Consider the following 13,165-nt stretch of genomic DNA (forward strand, 5'->3'; position numbering starts at 1 on the left):
TTTTCTGTGAGCAATTTGAGGGTAAGGGCTCTTCTCCAAGGGACAAAGTACCTGATACCTATCAGGCCCTTTGTTAATGTATTATTGAGTTAGATCCATCACCCTTTGGGCCTTCTGTCTATAGGTCCAGAAACCATTCAAATGAACAGCCTCTTAAGATCACTGTGATAACTAAGAGGCTTAAATGCATAAATAGAAAATAATAGATCCAAGCCCTTGTAAATCTTCTCCTACAAATTTGCTGTGTGACTTTGAATAAATTACTTTCCATCTCTGTAGCAGTTTTCTGATGAGTAGTAAGAGAAACTAACAATGTGGTGGTCTTGTACTATATGAGCTTAGCTAAACTGGAACTACGGATCCTAGAATTCTCTTTTCTGTCTGGTTTCAAGTTAGAGTTGGCCACAAGCCCGTGTTCCAAGTTAGGGTCATGTGAGCTTTGGAAGAGGGACACGAAGGAGAGCCATTTAATAATTTTGCACTCTGAAAGTCACTGAGGGCTGGCACTGTTGTCACCAGTCTAAAAGCTTACTTGATTGCTATGGGGTACAGTTGGTCCTTCAGCTCATCCAGTCCCTACAAGATCCTCTCCTTCAACTTCTCTGAGTCATGGGCCATGTGCAGGTGCTACACTGGGGTCTGGGGGAGCCAGTTCATCCTGATGCCTTTATTGTAAGTCAGCAGCATCATTGAGATTGAAAGGGGTGAGGGACGGATACTGTTCCAGCTAATTATTGTAGGTTCTAGTCTGTTCTTTGTATCTCTACTTTGTGTCTATTTCCCTCTATATTTCTAGTCCTGCTGACTTTAGGCCCAACACTAAATACAGAAATTATAGACTCAAGTGGCCAACATTATTAGCCTCCACAATTGTGTACAAACTCACAATTGACAAACTCACAAAGTTGACAAACTCACAATTGACAAACTCACAAAGTTTGTTTAAATAACAAACTCAAACTCAGATGTCCAATCCTTGTAATATATTTCTCATTCTATACCACATGAAGCAATTCTGCTTCTTGGAATCCTGAATGATGCAAGTGATATTTATCAAATGCTTACTATGTGCTAGTAGGCACTTTCTCGATGGTTTCCCTATATTAATTTATTTAAAACACCCAGAGCTTCCTGTGATATCATCCTATTTTGTATTATCTCCATTTCATAGATGGAAAAACTGTAGCATAGAGAGTTTAAGTAACTTGCCCGAAATCAGACAGCTTGTAAGAGGCAGAGCCAGGATTTGAACTCTAACAGTTTGCTAGAATCTGTGCCTTTACCGACAATATGACGCTCTTTCATTTGTAGATTGAAAAGTTGTTCTTGAAGTATCTTCTGGTCTGAACACTCTATGAAATAGTTTCTGTATTGAATTTCTAACCCCCAGAATAGGGTATCTTGAAGTGTGATGCAAGCATCATCTACATAAAATCACCTGGAAAATTGGTTAAAACACAGATCCCCTGAACCCCTTGGGTCTGTGAGATGTGGTGGTGGTGATGGTGGAGAGAGTGGTTTCTGCACATTTACAGGTTTTTCAGGTAATTTTGATAACATTGAGGTTTGGGAATTACTTAGTGTCCTAAAAGAATAGGTAGAAAAATAAATAAATAAGTGTGTGTGTGGTTTGGGGTTTTTTGTTTTGTTTTTTGAGAAAGGAAAAGCTGTAATGAATCAATTTAGAAGTGGCTTCTGCCTCAGGGCTCCAGTCAAGAAGGTGCACCCAATAGAGTTGGTGGTATCAGAAAGCTCTGGCAGATTTGCCTCTGCTCCTCCCAGACGCGCCCCTAAAAACAGTTTCAGAATAGTCTTTGATGAGATAGATCATAGCCCCAAGACAGTACCTGGAAGGGATTAGAGTGGTAGGAGCTAAAGGGGCAGCAATGCCATTTGCATCCTTCCTTTCTGACCAGCCCTCTGTCATCAGCTCTGAGTTGTTAATGAAACATGTCTCCCTCCCCTCTCCATAGGCTTAACAATCATTTGTCTTCTCTTGGGAAGTCAGAGTCCCCCTGGCTGGAGATGAGCAGAGGTTCACTGGAGTGATCTTGTCTATTACCAGCCTCTGGGACTCAGGGTCCTGGAGGCAGAGCTGCCATAGGTTACACAAATTGGTGTTAGAAGAAGGCACAACAATGGAAAACCCCTTCACCACCACTTCACTTGTGGTCATCATCAGCAGGCATGTAGGGTTGGTAATGAAGGCCTCTTCCATGCAGTGATGCTGGCCTCAGGACACCAGCACCCTTGCTGCAAAGCCAGTGAGCAGACCCTCTCAGGCCTAAGGTGGTCCCTCCTATGTGGCAGGGAGGAGGGTGGGGTGCTACTTATGAGTTTGCAAAAACTTTCCTATGAGCTGTCTCGCTTGAGCTTCTTCCCACCAATTTTGGAATAAATACCTTATGGAACTTAGAATCTCATTGGAGAAAATGTTAATAACAAATAATTTCCTCTCCTTCTTGTCAAGCTTCTCTCACATAAAATGTGTAATTTTTAAAAAAGTATTTCAATTCTCCTAAATGTGATGGTATGAGACAAGTATTGGGTTCTAGTGAGGTGCTAGGTACTGTGTTTGGCAAATCACTTAAGTGGTATCATATAGTCCTTATGGTGCCCCCCAAACAGTATCATAAGTATCATGAAACAGATGGGGAAACTGAGGCTCAGAGAGTTTACATAAATAATCTCATGAGATTTCGAGGAGGGATTGATGCACCTGCAACCTGTCAGGACAAGCATAAGCCAAGAAGTAAAGCTGAATTTCTTGAATGGATCTTTGTACCAACCTGCCGATGATGAGCTTCTTAAGACTAAGAACTGATCTAAATTTTCTCCCTACCGGAGTCAGTTCAAGTGCCAAGACTGGGGTGAAAGGAAACCAATCTCATGCTTTCTTGACTGTGAAATCAGGCTAAACCTGGAGAGTGATTCTCCCTTTTGTGTGGAAGAATTCTGACAGTTCTTTACATTCCTCAACTCTCCTGGGAGGACTTGGCCTATTGTTTTTCCATCCTACATTGGTTTTCCTCCAGAGAAAGGAAGAAAAATATCTCCCTGCTTCCATTTTTTACTCCTGTTGAGTCTAATCCCAGCAAGAGGCCCAATCCCAAGCTCAGATGCTCATACTTATAAACAGATTTTTATATTCCCATGTTTGGAAGGTACTTTCTAATTGTAACAATTTGATCCACTCACTTTACCTTCCCAATTCTAATGTCCTTGTCTAGAAAATGAGGATAATTTCTACCTCACAAAGTTGTATAGTTTTCACCCAATAGAACTTTACTAAGGGTTTTCTAGATGTCTGATATATAGTGACTGATACAGAATCAGTTACTACTAAATATTACTGAGGATTAATAAATATTTATTAAATGGTTTGGTAGGGACTTGTCTAGTTAGGGAAAATAATTATTAAACATAGGACCTATTTCCATAATCTTTACTCCTTGTCCCTTTTTTTTTTTAATTTTTATTTATTTATGATAGTCACAGAGAGAGAGAGGCAGAGACATAGGCAGAGGGAGAAGCAGGCTCCATGCACCGGGAGCCTGATGTGGGATTCGATCCTGGGTCTCCAGGATCGCGCCCTGGGCCAAAGGCAGGCGCCAAACCGCTGCGCCACCCAGGGATCCCTCCTTGTCCCTTTTGACTTATGTACTAGACACAAAAGAAAAGAAATAGAAGCAGATTAATGACTTAACATTTTATGTTAATTATCCCATATGTTATCCATATTCTGTGTCCAACCATTTGGACAGAGTGCACAACTGAAATATCTAGAATAAAAATAATAGGTGTGAGTGTGAATGTTTTTCCTATCTTTTTTACCAAGTGACATTTGTCAGGTAACTTTTTTTTTTTTTTTTAAGATTTATGTATCTATTTCAGAGAGAGTGCACAAGCAAAAGGGGCAGAGGGAGAAGGAGAGAGAATCTCAAGCAGACTCTGGGCTGAGCACAAAGCCTGACTGGGGGCTTCATCTCACAACCTAGAGATCATGACCTGAGCAGAAACCAACAGTCAGAAGCTTAACCAACTGACATACTTAGGTGCCTCCAAGCAACATTTTATTAAGCCAGCCTGAATGTTTATCTAAGAGAATAGGTTTGTGAAAGACATAGTAATTATCTTGAAATACATGAAATCCTTTCATAAAAGATGAATTAGATTTTTTCTGTGTGTCCTCAGGGAAGAATCACCACTGACAAGTGGATATCCCTTCAGAAGATATGGGTGTGTTCACTTGGTTGGGGGTGAGAGTGGAAACCACTGAATTGACATGATTCTGGCAGAGATCAAGACTGAGCAGAAGAGAAATAAAATACTTCTCATTTAATAATGGGGTTCCACTGACTCCATTTTTAAGTGAGTAATTGATTCTATTTTTAATTGAGTAAAGCCCATTTTATCTGAACCGTCCCCAGGACCCTCACAAACACACTCACACATACCTGCATAGACACACACATGCACACAACCACACAATTTATGTTTGCCTTGGGAGCTTTTCCCATTTTACTAGGTGCCTGTTAAGAGGAACTTTCAGCCTCAGCATTTACAAGGGAATAGAGAAAGGGAACCCTCAAAAAGCAACTCCATGTTCAGCTTCCCCTGGGGATCCAGCACTTATCCTGTGCCCACCTGTCTATGAAATTTGATTCATGACCAACATTATGAGGGCTGAGAGTACATAATTAAAACTTAAGTCATTTTATATCAGGAAAAAGCAAAGGCTCTAGGAGGAAATAATTCTTCCTTCATGAAAAGATAACTTTTCATAGAAGGAAGTGGGGTTGAGGTAGAAATTTGGATAAAGACCCTTGAACAATGAGACACCTGATATGAGAGAGGAGGAAATGGCCAAATCTGAAGATGGAGGATCTAGGCTGAAAGCTCAAAAGTGGCCACAGAGGATCTTGACATAATGAGTCCCTTCATTTTTTTTTTTTTTTTTAGATTTAAGGCAATATTCACATTTGCTTCAATTTTACTTTCTTCCTTTGTATAATTCTCTTCCAAAATCATCAAAAGTCTTTAGAAAAGGAGGTTATATGTTACCATACACCCAGAGATACTGGTCTTGAGAAAATGAAACAATGCCAAGAAAGGGGGGATGCCCTCGTGCCCATCTGTACCTTCTATTGTCTCTATGTACCTTCTCTACATCAAGTAGACAGGCTGTTGCTAGACAGAAGAACCAGCCACACCCCATCAAGAGATAGAGTCTATTTCCCTAACCTGAGTCCGATGGGCTTTGTGATTTGCTGTGTCCAATAGGAATGTGGCAGAAACAATGCACTGTTTTCAAAGTTAGGCCTTAAGAGACCCTGCAGCTTCCTTTCCACCCCCTTGGAAAACTGCCTGGTGGCCACCATGAAGAATGCCAGTTTAGTCCAGTAAAGAAAGGATGGGGATGTGAAGGAAAGCAACAGAATCCCAGGCAACTGTCAGCACTTACTGCTGGACATGAGAGTGAGGTCATCTTGCCCCTTTCCATGCATCCCAGCTTCCCACCTAAATGCACACTGGGGACCAAGAGAAATCAGCAGAGCAATTTCCTGACCAATGCTCAGAGTCATAACAAATAATGATTTGTTTTTGTTTTAAGCCACTAGGTTTTGAGGAAACTTACTAAGCATCAGCCCATTTAATGAAGCAAGAGCCCCAGGTGATGCCAACCATAGAAAAGCCAGAGACAATAAGAAAGGCCCCCAGTGCTAGGGAGCACTCCAGAGAGGGCAGAGCCATGAACAAAGAAAGGAAGAATCTGTATGGATTAGAGAATACTGCTCTCTAAAAGGAGAAAGAAAGTGACTAAGCAGACACCTAAGGCACTAATGAAAGAAGGAACTTTCTGGCAGAGTTGCTTAAGAATGGAATGGACTGCTTTATGAGGTGCTGAATTCTTTAACATCAGGAGTATTTAGGAACAGGCGAGAAGGATGCTTGAAGGGCAAATTGAAGCACCATATCGTTGGCTCTGTGAGGTCACTTCCAACATCAGGCACCTGTTAGGTTCTCTGAATCCTGTTTGAGAAGATAGCAGTATTCACAGAATTATGTCAATACATCTCTCATGTTCTCTTGCAAAGAAGCTCTGGTTTATCAAGAGTGGTGATGAAGTGCATGTGAACGGACAATTCCTCTGTGTTTATGATGACTCCTCTGTGTGCATAGCTTATGGACATTCGTGTGGCCAGGCTGGTCAGAGCACACAGACACGTAGCCACAACAGGCACCAGAGGACTGGGAGATTGAGTTATTGGAAAAACATCCAGCTCCAAAATGAGGCCTCTGGGCAGGGATTACATCTTTTTTGCAGCTCTTTTTGGGGCCCGGTCCTGTTGTTACCGTTAAGTGAATCTGAAAGATGATCATAATAATGACAACAACAATAATAATGATACTGTAATGGGCAACACTCCAAGTCCCCACTGGCCTCTTACTGCCTGCAACAGATCCGCTGCTGAGATGAGCCATATCTCTCTTCCCTTTAGAAAAGGTTCACAGAATGCCAAGAGGTGTGTTTGGCCCTATAGCAAAATGCCACTTCCTTTAAGAAGCAGGTGGACCCTCTTGAAACTTCCTTGTGAGAAAGGCTGCAGGCTTGATGTATACTCATTACACTACCTTTCACTGACAGTCTAAGGGGGAATTAAACCTTGTGACATGCTCATCAAAAGTTGTGCTGATTTTCCTTTTTAAAGGAATGCAGCGAGGCTCCCAAGACTGGGTTTTCTCATTTCCGCATCCCCACCCTCACTAGATGAGGAGAGCTCAGAAGTAGAAAACACTTGGAAAAGAACATTTAGAAATTCCATCAACCAACTCTTTCAGGTTTAACTGCATATAGGAGAACCGTACTTCAAAGTAAAGATAAAGGAGCCCAGCAAAAATATTTCCAAGGGAAAACCAAGGGTTGCTCGTAAGCAGCATGCACTTAAACGTGCTCAAAAGAATGAAACTTCAGGAATACACAGATGTAGGGTCTTCCCTTGAGAAATAGAGCCCTTTCAAGCAGAGAGCGGGTCATTCTCTCCTCTTTCAATCTAAACCTTACCTGAGAGACAGTCTCCCAACAGAACCATTGCTTCTTTACTCTGAAACTTAATGGGGAAAGAAGAGACACTATAGGAGCAATGGAAAGAATTTTTGCCCCAGATTGCTAGATGATCTTCAGCAAGCCATTTGCCCTCCCAGAACCTGCGATCACTTCCATATCTTTCTGGAATTATAAATTGGTGAAATCTGGGCATCACAGCCTCTCAACTTAACTCGGTTTTGCAAAGCATTCAAAGGAACACACCCTGAATTAACCCCTTTTGAGATTAGAGATGGGCCATTGAGAGGATGGGGCAGACAAAGGAGGCTGCCCCTTTCCCACAGAAAACATGTGGAATTGAACTGTGATCTGTTGTTTGTACCTTGGCTGTCACACTTAAAGGAATTCTCCTATTCTGTGCTGGGTAGAGGAGCTATGGAGAAGCCAATGAAAGGATGTCCAAGCCCTAAGGGCCAGGGGAAGAGCATTATGTTACGATGGCCCAGTGAGAGGGCACCAAGTTTAGGAGCAAATATAACTTAGGGTGGCCCAGAATCAGATGAACCACCCAAGAAGGCAGCTGGACTATGATTAAGAAATCTCCTCTCTCCCTCTGTGTGTGTCTCTCATGAATACATAAAATCTTAAAAAAAAAAAAAAAAAAAAAAAAAAAAAAAAAAGATTTGTGAAGAAAAGGGAAGGTGAATTGGTGAATTTCTTTTTTCTTTTTTTTCTTTTTTTTTTTTTTTAGATTTTATTTATTCATGAGAGACACACAAAGAGAGAGAGAAAGAGGCAGAGACACAGGCAGAGGGAGAAGCAGGCTCCACGCAGGGAGCCCGACGCAGGACTCGATGCCAGGCCTCCAGGACTACGCCCTGGGCCAAAGGTGGTGCTAAACCGTCGAGCCACCCAGGCTGCCCAGGAAGGTGAATTTCTTCCTAGCATCACTTCTCTAATGACATTTCTTTTTTTGTGTGATTGATTGATTGATTAATTGATTGATTGATTTGACACAGAGGCAGAGGTATAGGCAGAGGAAGAAGTAAGCTCCCTGTGGGGAACCCGATGCGAGACTCAATCCCAGGACCCTGGGATCAGGACCTGAGTCAAAGCCAGAGATGCTCGATCACTGAGCCACTCAGGTGCCCTCCTCTAATGACATTTCAAACATCCATAACACCGTCTGCAAAAGAAACTTCAAATATTCCAAGTCCCTCCCTCCTTAATATACATACACCAAACACAGTGACCCCCATTGTACAAAAGTAGAATCTTCACTATAAAGATAAAAGACTCTTGATGGAATCACTTTACCAACAATAAGCTAAAACCCTGTACAATTAACTCATGGTGCCTTTGGGCTGATGGTGTTGAAGGCGCAGGCGGTGACGTACTGCCCTCAGCGAGGCACAGACTAGGTGAAGCACTGACAAGCCTGACAGAGACACATTTGCTCTGGCTTTCCATCCTCTAATCTTTTCGTAAAGAAGGTGAGAAAGGAACTGGTTTACTGAGAAACTCCAAGCTAAAGGGCAGATCTGGGCCATAGCTTTCTAGATCTTCAGCAGACCCATCCTGAGACACAAAAGAAAAACTTTTTTTCTTTAATACAAGTTCCTCAAACTGCTGAAATCACCACCAGCCTCTGAGTGGGTGCCCTGTTCATTCTCCCGGGGTGAGAAGCTTTCGTAGGGAGAAAGGAGCAGAATTATTTTTCAGCTTAATCAAAGTGTGATTGACAAGTACAATTGTGAGATATTTAAAGTGTACAAGGTAATGACTCGATATACATATATACTGGGAAAGACTTTCCCTACCATCAAGTTCATTAGTCCCTGGCTGGCTTATTTCACTTAGCAAAATGCCCTCCTCCACTTCATCCACATTATCCCAAATGGCAGGATTTCCTCCTTTTTTAAGGCTGAATAACATTCCCTTGTGTGAATATCCCATGTTCTTTACCCATTTCCCTGTTGACGGACACTGAGTAGTTCATACCTTCACTATTAAAAATAATCCTGCAATGAACACAGGGTGCAAATATCTCTTCAAGATAACAATTTTGCTCCCTTTGGAAATATACTCAGAAGTGGGATTGATATGATAGCTCTACTTCTAATTTCTTGAGGAAGCTCCACACTGGTTTCATAATGGCTGTATCAGTTTATGTTCCCAGCAAAAGTGCAAAAGGAACTCCCTTTTCTCCACATCTTCACCAGCATTGTTACTGTCTTATCTTTTTGAAAGGAGCAGAATTCAAGGAAGGCTTGTGGACAAGACAGATAGGGCCTTGGTCTTGCCAGCCAGCCAAGAACCCACTTGAAAAAATCCAGTTCTGGGGATCCCTGGGTGGCTCAGCAGTTTAACGCCTGCCTTCAGTGCAGGGCATGATCCTTGAGTCCAGGGATCAAGTGCTGCATAGGGCTCCCTGCATGGAGCCTGCTTCTCCCTCTGCCTGTGTCTCTGCCTCTCTCTCTCTCTCTCTCTCTCTCTCTCTCTCTCTGTGTGTGTGTGTGTGTGTGTGTGTGTGTGTGTGTCTCATGAATGAATAAATAAAATCTTGAAAAAAATACCAATTCTCTTTAAAGGTGAGTTGACTGAGTGCTGAAATCTAAAGGGCATCCTGAGAAGCAAGACTTTTTTTGTAATGAGGTATAATTTACATACACAGATCACAGGCATACAGACTCATTTTATCTAGTATCGTTTTCCCCTGGCCTGGAGAATTTCCTTAACAGTTCTCCTAGTGCAAGAGAGCTAGTGGCAAATCCTCTCAACTCTCATTGGTTTTTATTTTGCCTTCCTTTAAAAAATATTTTCTTTGGATATGGATTTCTAGATTGATATTCTTTTCCCAGTGTATTAAGGATGTTTCAATTTTCTCTGCTTTGAATTGAGAAACAAGTGGTCATTTTTATAGTTATTCTTTTGTCTTTCTGTAATATATCTTCCTCCCTCATCCCACCCCCACTGCAGCTGCTTTTAAGATTCTTTTTAATCATTTGTTTAACACATCTTGGTGTACAATAATGCCATCAGAATACAGTGTGAGGTGGAATGTGTGTGTATGTGATTATCCTGCTTCAAGTATACTGAGCTTCTTACATCTGTGAGCTTATCTTTTTCATGTCATTAAAATTTTTTCAATCATTACTTCTGTAAATATTGTCTCTCTGTTGTCTCTTCATGGTACTCAAATTATGCCTACCCAGGATTCCTTGGTATTATACCACAAGACAATTTTTCTTTGAAATTCTGTTCATTTTCTTCCAGCATATTCTCTCTCTGTGCTTCCATTTATATAATCTCTGTTGTTCTGCCTTTGAGTTCACCGACCTTTCTTATGCATTATTTAATCTGATGCTAAATCCCATGATTTCTTCACTTCAAATATTGTATTTTTTAGTTCTAGAATTTTCATTTCTTTCTACCTTAAGTTTTCCTTTCTTTCTTAAAGCTCCCTATTCTTTATGTTAACATTTTCCTTTAAATTATTTATTAGAATTATGTCTGTTTTTAAGTTCTTGTTTGCAAATTTCATAATCTTTCTCATTTCTTGTTTCCGTGTTTCTGATTTTTTCTTTTGATTACAGATCATGTATTTATGCTCATTTACATATCTAGCAAATTTGATTATATGGTTGGCATTATGCGTACTACAGTTTTAAGGATTTTGTCTTCTTTCAAAAGAGAGTTTAGTGTTTTATTCCAGCAGACATTTAAATTACTCATGGATCAAGAGAGATCTTTCAAGGTTTGCTTACAAACTTTTATCTTTTATAGATTTTATTTATTTATTTGAGAGAGAGAGAGCAAGTATGAGTGGGGTTCAGAGGGAGAGGGAGAAGCAGGTTCCCTGCTCAAGGCTTGATGAACCTGAGCTGAAGGCAGATGCTTAACCAGCTGAACCACTGAGGTGCCCCATGTTTGGAAGCTTTTAAAGATCCAGTCTAGAATGTCTGTTACCATAAGGTTAGACTAATTCTATTCCTCAGGTGCTGACTTTCTGTGGGTTTTATTTAGTTTCTGGAATGTTCATGCAAAGGCTTTCTATTCTGCAGGTTAAAATGCCATCCCCAAGCTCTGTACAAACTTTGGTATTTGTTTAGTTCCCAGCTCCCCATAGTTGTCTTCCTCTGGTAGATGTTTTCAGCCAGCTTCATTCCATTTTTCTCTGAACATATACAGGTTAGTATTCAGCTAAAATCTCAAGGGGGTCCATAAGCAGACTTTTTGAGCTTCTTTTGGACTCCGCTATCTTCTTTCACTTACCCTGTCCCAGAAATTCTAGCTGACTTAGTCGCCCTGAATTCTGATCTCTGGCTTTTCAGCTCTGTGAGGCAGCTGTGGTATGGGTGGCTCCTCTTTTCTGCACTGCTGTCTGAAACATGCCTCCAAAAGAGAGCAATGCTAATCATGGGGCTGACTTGTTTGTTTCTTATCTCACAGAGATTACAATCCCATATGGCTTTTGACTCACATCAGAAAACAAAACAGTGATTTTTTTAATATAATTTGTCTAGGTTTATAGCTACTTACTACAAAGAAACTAGTGTGGTATCTGTTAACCCATCATGGCAGGAAACAGACATTCCACCAAACAGAATATATGATGACTTGGTACCAAGTGCTGTGCTAGTCTTTGAGGCTTTACAAATGACTAGCATGTCCCTGGCCTCATTATCTGGTGGAACCACAATCACGCAAATAAGCTCAATGGTGTTAGAGGAGCTTTTGTAGAGGAATGTACTGAGTGTCATAGAAATCAAGAGGAGGGACTATTTAACTATCTAAGAAAGTCAGGAAAGGCTTCCTAGAGGAGATGACATTTAGGCAGAGAATTTCTATTTTGCTAGTTGGAGAGCAGAAAGACATGTTAAGCAAACGAACAAAGAATAAAGCCTATGTGTGTATAGTAAGAAACATTAAATGACTGCTATATGGGTTCTATGAGGGTGAAGGAAAACTGCTACAATGTGAAACTAGAAAAACAGGGTCTAGCTAATGAGCATCACATTAAATAGATTGGTTTATCCTGTACAGGAACCCATAGCATCATAATGATTAAAAGCAAGGTCTCCATGAGACCCTGTCCATAACTTATTCACTAGCCAGGATTTTGGATAAACTTATTATAATCCTCAGGGGAGTGTTCTTTAATTTTTAAAATAGGATAATGTCATGAACTGCCCTTATTATCCCAGTGATGGTTAATGAAGTTAATGCCTGTAAACCACTCAGCTTGGTGTTTGACATTTATTGCTCAAACATGATAACTGCTTATGTTATTGTTATTTCTACAGGCATATGGAGTTCATTTGTGAGATGGTTTGTTTTATGAACAGGCATGTATTTTAAGAAGAAAAAAATGTGCTATTGGCTAAATGTGGGATAAAGTACATGTAGAAGAAAGGCTGGAGAAGACCAAACTACAGAGGTCTGGAAGGTTCACTCAATTGACGGCAAGGAGGTCCATCTTCTGTGGGGAGAAGCATGGCACCATCAGGGCCTCAAGCCATAACCAATTGCTGCTTTGCCCCTATTGGAACGGGTTTTACCTGCATTTGTTCTAGAGCAGAGATGCTCATTGATCTTTAGTAATCCCTAAACAAGGAAGTATCATTACCAGGGGTGATGGGCTTATTCATACATTCATTTAAAAGCATTACCTAATGTGAGCAATTTTGCTATTCGTGGAAGATCAGATTTTTCAAAGTGGCCCCAACAATAACTCTGATCCCACACATTCTTCTTACTATGCAACATTGAAGCTGTACCCATTAATTCAGAGTGCACTTGTCACTGAGCAGAAATGGAACTATATGACTTCTTAGCCACAGTCATAAAAGGCAATACAGGTGATATCTGGTCCTCTTGGAACTCAATTGGCATGCCTTGAGAAAACAAAGAGCCCATGTAGAGATGCCATGTATAGGTTTTGTGGGTGATAGCTGCAGCTGAGGTTTGACAGTGGGTACCAACCTCTCCACATGTGCATGCCTGATATCATTAATGATTCTGGCCCCAGTCTTCAAGCCACCTCTGCTCCATCGTGTGAAGCAGGGATGAGCTGCTCTTGCCAACCCCTGCCCAAATGCTGATTTATGAGCTGGA

The 13,165-nt window shown here is 41.0% G+C and overlaps 1 protein-coding gene across 4 annotated transcripts in view; it reads right to left on the reverse strand.

The window, feature by feature from the left end:
* The window catches only part of RTP4 (receptor transporter protein 4), a 123,236-nt gene that overhangs the window by 68,722 nt on the left and 41,349 nt on the right, over positions 1-13,165 (reverse strand). The gene's annotated exons all lie outside the window — the stretch shown is intronic.

The sequence above is a fragment of the Vulpes lagopus genome, chromosome 17 (genome assembly GCF_018345385.1).
Source record: "Vulpes lagopus strain Blue_001 chromosome 17, ASM1834538v1, whole genome shotgun sequence".
Taxonomy (NCBI): domain Eukaryota; kingdom Metazoa; phylum Chordata; class Mammalia; order Carnivora; family Canidae; genus Vulpes; species Vulpes lagopus.